The following is a 12240-nucleotide window of genomic DNA, read 5'->3' on the forward strand; positions in this document are numbered from 1 at the left end:
GAGTAATGACTGAAGCGTTCAACCGATTCGCCTTTTCGACGTTTAAATCGGCTGAAAATGCGTTTTTTCTCACGTGTAGACTTTGATGAAAATTATCAGAACTCGAAAAATACATTTTATTTGGGCCTAAAACTGGTTGACAAACAAGACTTTAGCAGCACATACTAGTTTATCATTGTATTTAAACTGTCTGACACTGTCACATAGAGTAATGACTGAAGTGTTTAACCTTTCCGCCAAATCGACGTTTAAATCGACTGAAAATGCTTTTTTTCCCACGTGTAGACTTTGATGAAAATTATCTGAACTCGAAAAATACATTTTATATGGGCCTAAAACTGGTTGACAAACAAGACTTTAGCAGCACATACTAGTTCATCATTGTATTTAAACTGACTGACACTGTCACATAGAGTAATTACTGAAGCGTTTAACCGTTCCGCCAAATCGACGTTTAAATCGACTGAAAATGCGTTTTTTCCCACGTGTAGACATTGATGAAAATTATCAGAACTCGAAAAATACATTTTATATGGGCCTAAAACTGGTTGACAAACAAGACTTTAGCTGCACATACTAGTTTATCATTGTATTTAAACTGTCTGACACTGTCACATAGAGTAATGACTGAAGCGTTTAACCGTTCCGCCAAATCGACGTTTAAATCGGCTGAAAATGCGTTTTTTCCCACGTGTAGACTTTGATGAAAATTATCAGAACTCGAAAAATACATTTTATATGGGCCTAAAACTGGTTGACAAACAACACTTTAGCAGCACATACTAGTTCATCATTGTATTTAAACTGTCTGACACTGTCACATGGAGTAATGACTGAAGCGTTTAACCGATTCGCCTTTTCGACGTTTAAATCGACTGAAAATGCGTTTTTTCCCACATGTGTAGACTTTGATGAAAATGATCAGAACTCGAAAAATACATTTTATATGGGCCTAAAACTGGTTGACAAACAAGACTTTAGCAGCACATACTAGTTTATCATTGTATTTAAACTGTCTTTGAGAAAGACTTAAGAAGCACATAATAGTTCCTCATATTCATTAAAGTTATATGGTGTACTGCAGCATTCTAAATCATGCGCCTACAAAGAGACAATGGTTCGGTGTTTCTCTAATTCAGCTAGACAGCAAACGGTCCAAAGTTCGGAAAATGATCATAACTCGAAAAATACATTTTATATGGGCCTAAAACTGGTTGGCAAACAACACATTAGCAGCACATACTAGTTTATCATTGTATTTACACTTTCTGACACTGTCACATAGAGTAATGACTGAAGCGTTCAACCGATTCGCCTTTTCGACGTTTAAATCGACTGAAAATGCGTTTTTTCCCACGTGTAGACATTGATGAAAATTATCAGAACTCGAAAAATACATTTTATATGGGCCTAAAACTGGTTGACAAACAAGACTTTAGCTGCACATACTAGTTTATCATTGTATTTAAACTGTCTGACACTGTCACATAGAGTAATGACTGAAGCGTTTAACCGTTCCGCCAAATCGACGTTTAAATCGGCTGAAAATGCGTTTTTTCCCACGTGTAGACTTTGATGAAAATTATCAGAACTCGAAAAATACATTTTATATGGGCCTAAAACTGGTTGACAAACAACACTTTAGCAGCACATACTAGTTCATCATTGTATTTAAACTGTCTGACACTGTCACATGGAGTAATGACTGAAGCGTTTAACCGATTCGCCTTTTCGACGTTTAAATCGACTGAAAATGCGTTTTTTCCCACATGTGTAGACTTTGATAAAAATGATCAGAACTCGAAAAATACATTTTATATGGGCCTAAAACTGGTTGACAAACAAGACTTTAGCAGCACATACTAGTTTATCATTGTATTTAAACTGTCTTTGAGAAAGACTTAAGAAGCACATAATAGTTCCTCATATTCATTAAAGTTATAAGGTGTACTGCAGCATTCTAAATCATGCGCCTACAAAGAGACAATGGTTCGGTGTTTCTCTAATTCAGCTAGACAGCAAACGGTCCAAAGTTCGGAAAATGATCATAACTCGAAAAATACATTTTATATGGGCCTAAAACTGGTTGGCAAACAACACATTAGCAGCACATACTAGTTTATCATTGTATTTACACTTTCTGACACTGTCACATAGAGTAATGACTGAAGCGTTCAACCGATTCGTCTTTTCGACGTTTAAATCGACTGAAAATGCGTTTTTTCCCACATGTGCACACTATGATGAAAATGATCATAACTCAACAAATACATTTTAAATGGGCCTAAAATTGTTTGACATACAACACTTTAGCAGCACATACTAGTTATTCATTGTATTTAAACTGTCTGACTCTGTCACTCAAAGTAATGACTAAAGCTTTTGACCAATTCTCCTTTTCGACGTTTAAATCGGCTGAAAATGCGTTTTTTCTCACGTGTAGACTTTGATGAAAATTATCAGAACTCGAAAAATACATTTTATATGGGCCTAAAACTGGTTGACAAACAAGACTTTAGCAGCACATACTAGTTTATCATTGTATTTAAACTGTCTGACACTGTCACATAGAGTAATGACTGAAGTGTTTAACCGTTCCGCCAAATCGACGTTTAAATCGACTGAAAATGCGTTTTTTCCCACATGTGTAGACTTTGATGAAAATTATCTGAACTCGAAAAATACATTTTATATGGGCCTAAAACTGGTTGACAAACAAGACGTTAGCAGCACATACTAGTTCATCATTGTATTTAAACTGACTGACACTGTCACATAGAGTAATGACTGAAGCGTTTAACCGTTCCGCCAAATCGACGTTTAAATCGACTGAAAATGCGTTTTTTCCCACGTGTAGACATTGATGAAAATTATCAGAACTCGAAAAATACATTTTATATGGGCCTAAAACTGGTTGACAAACAAGACTTTAGCAGCACATACTAGTTTATCATTGTATTTAAACTGTCTTTGAGAAAGACTTAAGAAGCACATAATTGTTCCTCATATTAATTAAAGTTATATGGTGTACTGCAGCATTTAAAATCATGCACCTACAAAGAGACAATTGTTCGGTGTTTCTCTAATTCAGCTAGACAGCAAATCGTCCAAAGTTCTGAAAATGATCATAACTCGAAAAATAAATTTTATATGGGCCTAAAACTGGTTGACAAACAACACTTTAGCATCACATACTAGTTGATCATTGTATTTAAACTGTCTGACACTGTCACATAGAGTAATGACTGAAGCGTTTAACCGTTCCGCCAAATCGACGTTAAAATCGGCTGAAAATGCGTTTTTTCCCACGTGTAGACTTTGATGAAAATAATCAGAACTCGAAAAATACATTTTATATGGGCCTAAAACTGGTTGACAAACAAGACATTAGCAGCACATACTAGTTCATCATTGTATTTAAACTGTCTTTGAGAAAGACTTAAGAAGCAAAATAATTGTTCCTCATATTAATTAAAGTTATATGGTGTACTGCAGCATCCTGAATCATTCACCTACAACGAGACAATGGTTCGGTGTCTCTCTAATTCAGCTCGACAGCAAATCGTCCAAAGTTCTGAAAATGATCATAACTCCACAAATACATGTTAGATGGGCCTTGAACTCTGTGAGAAACACTTAAGAAGCACATAATAGTTCATCATATTAATTAAATTTCTATGCTGTACTGCAGTATACTGAATCATGCACCTACAAAGAGACAATTGTTCGGTGTTTCTCTAATTCAGGTAGACAGCAAATCGTCCAAAGATCTGAAAATGATCATAACTCGAATAATACATTTTATATGGGCCTAAAACTGGTTGACAAACAACACACAGCAAATCGTCCAAAGTTCTGAAAATGATCATAACTCGAAAAATACATTTTATATGGGCCTAAAACTGTTTGACAAACAACACTTTAGCAGCACATACTAGTTTATCATTGTATGTAAACTGTCTGACACTGTCACAGAGTAATGACTGAAGCGTTTAACCGTTCCGCCAAATCGACGTTAAAATCGGCTGAAAATGCGTTTTTTCCCACGTGTAGACTTTGATGAAAATTATCAGAACTCGAAAAATACATTTTATATGGGCCTAAAACTGGTTGACAAACAAGACATTAGCAGCACATACGAGTTCATCATTGTATTTAAACTGTCTTTGAGAAAGACTTAAGAAGCAAAATAATTGTTCCTCATATTAATTAAAGTTATATGGTGTACGGCAGCATCCTGAATCATTCACCTACAAAGAGACAATGGTTCGGTGTCTCTCTAATTCAGCTCGACAGCAAATCGTCCAAAGTTCTGAAAATGATCATAACTCGAAAAATAAATTTTATAAGGGCCAAAAACTGGCTGACAAACAACACTTTAGCAGCACATACTAGTTGATCATTGTATTTAAACTGTCTGACACTGTCACATAGAGTAATGACTGAAGCGTTTAACCGTTCCGCCAAATCGACGTTAAAATCGGCTGAAAATGCGTTTTTTCCCACGTGTAGACTTTGATGAAAATTATCAGAACTCGAAAAATACATTTTATATGGGCCTAAAACTGGTTGACAAACAAGACATTAGCAGCATATACTAGTTCATCATTGTATTTAAACTGTCTTTGAGAAAGACTTAAGAAGCAAAATAATTGTTCCTCATATTAATTAAAGTTATATGGTGTACGGCAGCATCCTGAATCATTCACCTACAAAGAGACAATGGTTCGGTGTCTCTCTAATTCAGCTCGACAGCAAATCGTCCAAAGTTCTGAAAATGATCATAACTCCACAAATACATGTTAGATGGGCCTTGAACTCTGTGAGAAACACTTAAGAAGCACATAATAGTTCATCATATTAATTAAATTTCTATGCTGTACTGCAGTATACTGAATCATGCACCTACAAAGAGACAATTGTTCGGTGTTTCTCTAATTCAGGTAGACAGCAAATCGTCCAAAGATCTGAAAATGATCATAACTCGAATAATACATTTTATATGGGCCTAAAACTGGTTGACAAACAACACACAGCAAATCGTCCAAAGTTCTGAAAATGATCATAACTCGAAAAATACATTTTATATGGGCCTAAAACTGTTTGACAAACAACACTTTAGCAGCACATACTAGTTTATCATTGTATGTAAACTGTCTGACACTGTCACAGAGTAATGACTGAAGCGTTTAACCGTTCCGCCAAATCGACGTTAAAATCGGCTGAAAATGCGTTTTTTCCCACGTGTAGACTTTGATGAAAATTATCAGAACTCGAAAAATACATTTTATATGGGCCTAAAACTGGTTGACAAACAAGACATTAGCAGCACATACGAGTTCATCATTGTATTTAAACTGTCTTTGAGAAAGACTTAAGAAGCAAAATAATTGTTCCTCATATTAATTAAAGTTATATGGTGTACGGCAGCATCCTGAATCATTCACCTACAAAGAGACAATGGTTCGGTGTCTCTCTAATTCAGCTCGACAGCAAATCGTCCAAAGTTCTGAAAATGATCATAACTCGAAAAATAAATTTTATAAGGGCCTAAAACTGGCTGACAAACAACACTTTAGCAGCACATACTAGTTTATCATTGTATTTAAACTGCCTGACACTGTCACATAGAGTAATGACTGAAGCGTTTAACCGTTCCACCAAATCGACGTTAAAATCGGCTGAAAATGCATTTTTTCCCACATGTGTAGACTTTGATGAAAATTATCAGAACTCGAAAAATACATTTTATATGGGCCTAAAACTGGTTGACAAACAAGACTTTAGCAGCACATACTAGTTTATCATTGTATTTAAACTGTCTTTGAGAAAGACTTAAGAAGCACATAATAGTTCCTCATATTCATTAAAGTTATATGGTGTACTGCAGTATTCTAAATCATGCGCCTACAAAGAGACAATGGTTCGGTGTTTCTCTAATTCAGCTAGACAGCAAACGGTCCAAAGTTCGGAAAATGATCATAACTCGAAAAATACATTTTATATGGGCCAAAAACAGGTTGGCAAACAACACATTAGCAGCACATACTAGTTTATCATTGTATTTACACTTTCTGACACTGTCACATAGAGTAATGACTGAAGCGTTCAACCGATTCGCCTTTTCGACGTTTAAATCGGCTGAAAATGCGTTTTTTCTCACGTGTAGACTTTGATGAAAATTATCAGAACTCGAAAAATACATTTTATTTGGGCCTAAAACTGGTTGACAAACAAGACTTTAGCAGCACATACTAGTTTATCATTGTATTTAAACTGTCTGACACTGTCACATAGAGTAATGACTGAAGTGTTTAACCTTTCCGCCAAATCGACGTTTAAATCGACTGAAAATGCTTTTTTTCCCACGTGTAGACTTTGATGAAAATTATCTGAACTCGAAAAATACATTTTATATGGGCCTAAAACTGGTTGACAAACAAGACTTTAGCAGCACATACTAGTTCATCATTGTATTTAAACTGACTGACACTGTCACATAGAGTAATTACTGAAGCGTTTAACCGTTCCGCCAAATCGACGTTTAAATCGACTGAAAATGCGTTTTTTCCCACGTGTAGACATTGATGAAAATTATCAGAACTCGAAAAATACATTTTATATGGGCCTAAAACTGGTTGACAAACAAGACTTTAGCTGCACATACTAGTTTATCATTGTATTTAAACTGTCTGACACTGTCACATAGAGTAATGACTGAAGCGTTTAACCGTTCCGCCAAATCGACGTTTAAATCGGCTGAAAATGCGTTTTTTCCCACGTGTAGACTTTGATGAAAATTATCAGAACTCGAAAAATACATTTTATATGGGCCTTAAACTGGTTGACAAACAACACTTTAGCAGCACATACTAGTTCATCATTGTATTTAAACTGTCTGACACTGTCACATGGAGTAATGACTGAAGCGTTTAACCGATTCGCCTTTTCGACGTTTAAATCGACTGAAAATGCGTTTTTTCCCACATGTGTAGACTTTGATGAAAATGATCAGAACTCGAAAAATACATTTTATATGGGCCTAAAACTGGTTGACAAACAAGACTTTAGCAGCACATACTAGTTTATCATTGTATTTAAACTGTCTTTGAGAAAGACTTAAGAAGCACATAATAGTTCCTCATATTCATTAAAGTTATATGGTGTACTGCAGCATTCTAAATCATGCGCCTACAAAGAGACAATGGTTCGGTGTTTCTCTAATTCAGCTAGACAGCAAACGGTCCAAAGTTCGGAAAATGATCATAACTCGAAAAATACATTTTATATGGGCCTAAAACTGGTTGGCAAACAACACATTAGCAGCACATACTAGTTTATCATTGTATTTACACTTTCTGACACTGTCACATAGAGTAATGACTGAAGCGTTCAACCGATTCGCCTTTTCGACGTTTAAATCGACTGAAAATGCGTTTTTTCCCACGTGTAGACATTGATGAAAATTATCAGAACTCGAAAAATAAATTTTATATGGGCCTAAAACTGGTTGACAAACAAGACTTTAGCTGCACATACTAGTTTATCATTGTATTTAAACTGTCTGACACTGTCACATAGAGTAATGACTGAAGCGTTTAACCGTTCCGCCAAATCGACGTTTAAATCGGCTGAAAATGCGTTTTTTCCCACGTGTAGACTTTGATGAAAATTATCAGAACTCGAAAAATACATTTTATATGGGCCTAAAACTGGTTGACAAACAACACTTTAGCAGCACATACTAGTTCATCATTGTATTTAAACTGTCTGACACTGTCACATGGAGTAATGACTGAAGCGTTTAACCGATTCGCCTTTTCGACGTTTAAATCGACTGAAAATGCGTTTTTTCCCACATGTGTAGACTTTGATGAAAATGATCAGAACTCGAAAAATACATTTTATATGGGCCTAAAACTGGTTGACAAACAACACTTTAGCAGCACATACTAGTTCATCATTGTATTTAAACTGTCTGACACTGTCACATGGAGTAATGACTGAAGCGTTTAACCGATTCGCCTTTTCGACGTTTAAATCGACTGAAAATGCGTTTTTTCCCACATGTGTAGACTTTGATGAAAATGATCAGAACTCGAAAAATACATTTTATATGGGCCTAAAACTGGTTGACAAACAAGACTTTAGCAGCACATACTAGTTTATCATTGTATTTAAACTGTCTTTGAGAAAGACTTAAGAAGCACATAATAGTTCCTCATATTCATTAAAGTTATAAGGTGTACTGCAGCATTCTAAATCATGCGCCTACAAAGAGACAATGGTTCGGTGTTTCTCTAATTCAGCTAGACAGCAAACGGTCCAATGTTCGGAAAATGATCATAACTCGAAAAATACATTTTATATGGGCCTAAAACTGGTTGGCAAACAACACATTAGCAGCACATACTAGTTTATCATTGTATTTAAACTGTCTTTGAGAAAGACTTAAGAAGCACATAATTGTTCCTCATATTAATTAAAGTTATATGGTGTACTGCAGCATTCAAAATCATGCACCTACAAAGAGACAATTGTTCGGTGTTTCTCTAATTCAGCTAGACAGCAAATCGTCCAAAGTTCTGAAAATGATCATAACTCGAAAAATACATTTTATATGGACCTAAAACTGTTTGACAAACAACACTTTAGCAGCACATACTAGTTTATCATTGTATTTAAACTGTCTGACACTGTCACATAGAGTAATGACTGAAGCGTTTAACCGTTCCGCCAAATCGACGTTTAAATCGACTGAAAATGCTTTTTTTCCCACGTGTAGACTTTGATGAAAATTATCTGAACTCGAAAAATACATTTTATATGGGCCTAAAACTGGTTGACAAACAAGACTTTAGCAGCACATACTAGTTCATCATTGTATTTAAACTGACTGACACTGTCACATAGAGTAATTACTGAAGCGTTTAACCGTTCCGCCAAATCGACGTTTAAATCGACTGAAAATGCGTTTTTTCCCACGTGTAGACATTGATGAAAATTATCAGAACTCGAAAAATACATTTTATATGGGCCTAAAACTGGTTGACAAACAAGACTTTAGCTGCACATACTAGTTTATCATTGTATTTAAACTGTCTGACACTGTCACATAGAGTAATGACTGAAGCGTTTAACCGTTCCGCCAAATCGACGTTTAAATCGGCTGAAAATGCGTTTTTTCCCACGTGTAGACTTTGATGAAAATTATCAGAACTCGAAAAATACATTTTATATGGGCCTTAAACTGGTTGACAAACAACACTTTAGCAGCACATACTAGTTCATCATTGTATTTAAACTGTCTGACACTGTCACATGGAGTAATGACTGAAGCGTTTAACCGATTCGCCTTTTCGACGTTTAAATCGACTGAAAATGCGTTTTTTCCCACATGTGTAGACTTTGATGAAAATGATCAGAACTCGAAAAATACATTTTATATGGGCCTAAAACTGGTTGACAAACAAGACTTTAGCAGCACATACTAGTTTATCATTGTATTTAAACTGTCTTTGAGAAAGACTTAAGAAGCACATAATAGTTCCTCATATTCATTAAAGTTATATGGTGTACTGCAGCATTCTAAATCATGCGCCTACAAAGAGACAATGGTTCGGTGTTTCTCTAATTCAGCTAGACAGCAAACGGTCCAAAGTTCGGAAAATGATCATAACTCGAAAAATACATTTTATATGGGCCTAAAACTGGTTGGCAAACAACACATTAGCAGCACATACTAGTTTATCATTGTATTTACACTTTCTGACACTGTCACATAGAGTAATGACTGAAGCGTTCAACCGATTCGCCTTTTCGACGTTCAAATCGACTGAAAATGCGTTTTTTCCCACGTGTAGACATTGATGAAAATTATCAGAACTCGAAAAATACATTTTATATGGGCCTAAAACTGGTTGACAAACAAGACTTTAGCTGCACATACTAGTTTATCATTGTATTTAAACTGTCTGACACTGTCACATAGAGTAATGACTGAAGCGTTTAACCGTTCCGCCAAATCGACGTTTAAATCGGCTGAAAATGCGTTTTTTCCCACGTGTAGACTTTGATGAAAATTATCAGAACTCGAAAAATACATTTTATATGGGCCTAAAACTGGTTGACAAACAACACTTTAGCAGCACATACTAGTTCATCATTGTATTTAAACTGTCTGACACTGTCACATGGAGTAATGACTGAAGCGTTTAACCGATTCGCCTTTTCGACGTTTAAATCGACTGAAAATGCGTTTTTTCCCACATGTGTAGACTTTGATGAAAATGATCAGAACTCGAAAAATACATTTTATATGGGCCTAAAACTGGTTGACAAACAAGACTTTAGCAGCACATACTAGTTTATCATTGTATTTAAACTGTCTTTGAGAAAGACTTAAGAAGCACATAATAGTTCCTCATATTCATTAAAGTTATAAGGTGTACTGCAGCATTCTAAATCATGCGCCTACCAAGAGACAATGGTTCGGTGTTTCTCTAATTCAGCTAGACAGCAAACGGTCCAAAGTTCGGAAAATGATCATAACTCGAAAAATACATTTTATATGGGCCTAAAACTGGTTGGCAAACAACACATTAGCAGCACATACTAGTTTATCATTGTATTTACACTTTCTGACACTGTCACATAGAGTAATGACTGAAGCGTTCAACCGACTCGCCTTTTCGACGTTTAAATCTGCTGAAAATGCGTTTTTTCTCACGTGTAGACTTTGATGAAAATTATCAGAACTCGAAAAATACATTTTATTTCGGCCTAAAACTGGTTGGCAAACAACACATTAGCAGCACATACTAGTTTATCATTGTATTTACACTTTCTGACACTGTCACATAGAGTAATGACTGAAGCGTTCAACCGATTCGCCTTTTCGACGTTTAAATCGACTGAAAATGCGTTTTTTCCCACGTGTAGACATTGATGAAAATTATCAGAACTCGAAAAATAAATTTTATATGGGCCTAAAACTGGTTGACAAACAAGACTTTAGCTGCACATACTAGTTTATCATTGTATTTAAACTGTCTGACACTGTCACATAGAGTAATGACTGAAGCGTTTAACCGTTCCGCCAAATCGACGTTTAAATCGGCTGAAAATGCGTTTTTTCCCACGTGTAGACTTTGATGAAAATTATCAGAACTCGAAAAATACATTTTATATGGGCCTAAAACTGGTTGACAAACAACACTTTAGCAGCACATACTAGTTCATCATTGTATTTAAACTGTCTGACACTGTCACATGGAGTAATGACTGAAGCGTTTAACCGATTCGCCTTTTCGACGTTTAAATCGACTGAAAATGCGTTTTTTCCCACATGTGTAGACTTTGATGAAAATGATCAGAACTCGAAAAATACATTTTATATGGGCCTAAAACTGGTTGACAAACAACACTTTAGCAGCACATACTAGTTCATCATTGTATTTAAACTGTCTGACACTGTCACATGGAGTAATGACTGAAGCGTTTAACCGATTCGCCTTTTCGACGTTTAAATCGACTGAAAATGCGTTTTTTCCCACATGTGTAGACTTTGATGAAAATGATCAGAACTCGAAAAATACATTTTATATGGGCCTAAAACTGGTTGACAAACAAGACTTTAGCAGCACATACTAGTTTATCATTGTATTTAAACTGTCTTTGAGAAAGACTTAAGAAGCACATAATAGTTCCTCATATTCATTAAAGTTATAAGGTGTACTGCAGCATTCTAAATCATGCGCCTACAAAGAGACAATGGTTCGGTGTTTCTCTAATTCAGCTAGACAGCAAACGGTCCAATGTTCGGAAAATGATCATAACTCGAAAAATACATTTTATATGGGCCTAAAACTGGTTGGCAAACAACACATTAGCAGCACATACTAGTTTATCATTGTATTTAAACTGTCTTTGAGAAAGACTTAAGAAGCACATAATTGTTCCTCATATTAATTAAAGTTATATGGTGTACTGCAGCATTCAAAATCATGCACCTACAAAGAGACAATTGTTCGGTGTTTCTCTAATTCAGCTAGACAGCAAATCGTCCAAAGTTCTGAAAATGATCATAACTCGAAAAATACATTTTATATGGACCTAAAACTGTTTGACAAACAACACTTTAGCAGCACATACTAGTTTATCATTGTATTTAAACTGTCTGACACTGTCACATAGAGTAATGACTGAAGCGTTTAACCGTTCCGCCAAATCGACGTTAAA

This window comes from Zeus faber (assembly GCF_960531495.2).
Source record: "Zeus faber genome assembly, chromosome: 8".
Lineage (NCBI taxonomy): Eukaryota > Metazoa > Chordata > Actinopteri > Zeiformes > Zeidae > Zeus > Zeus faber.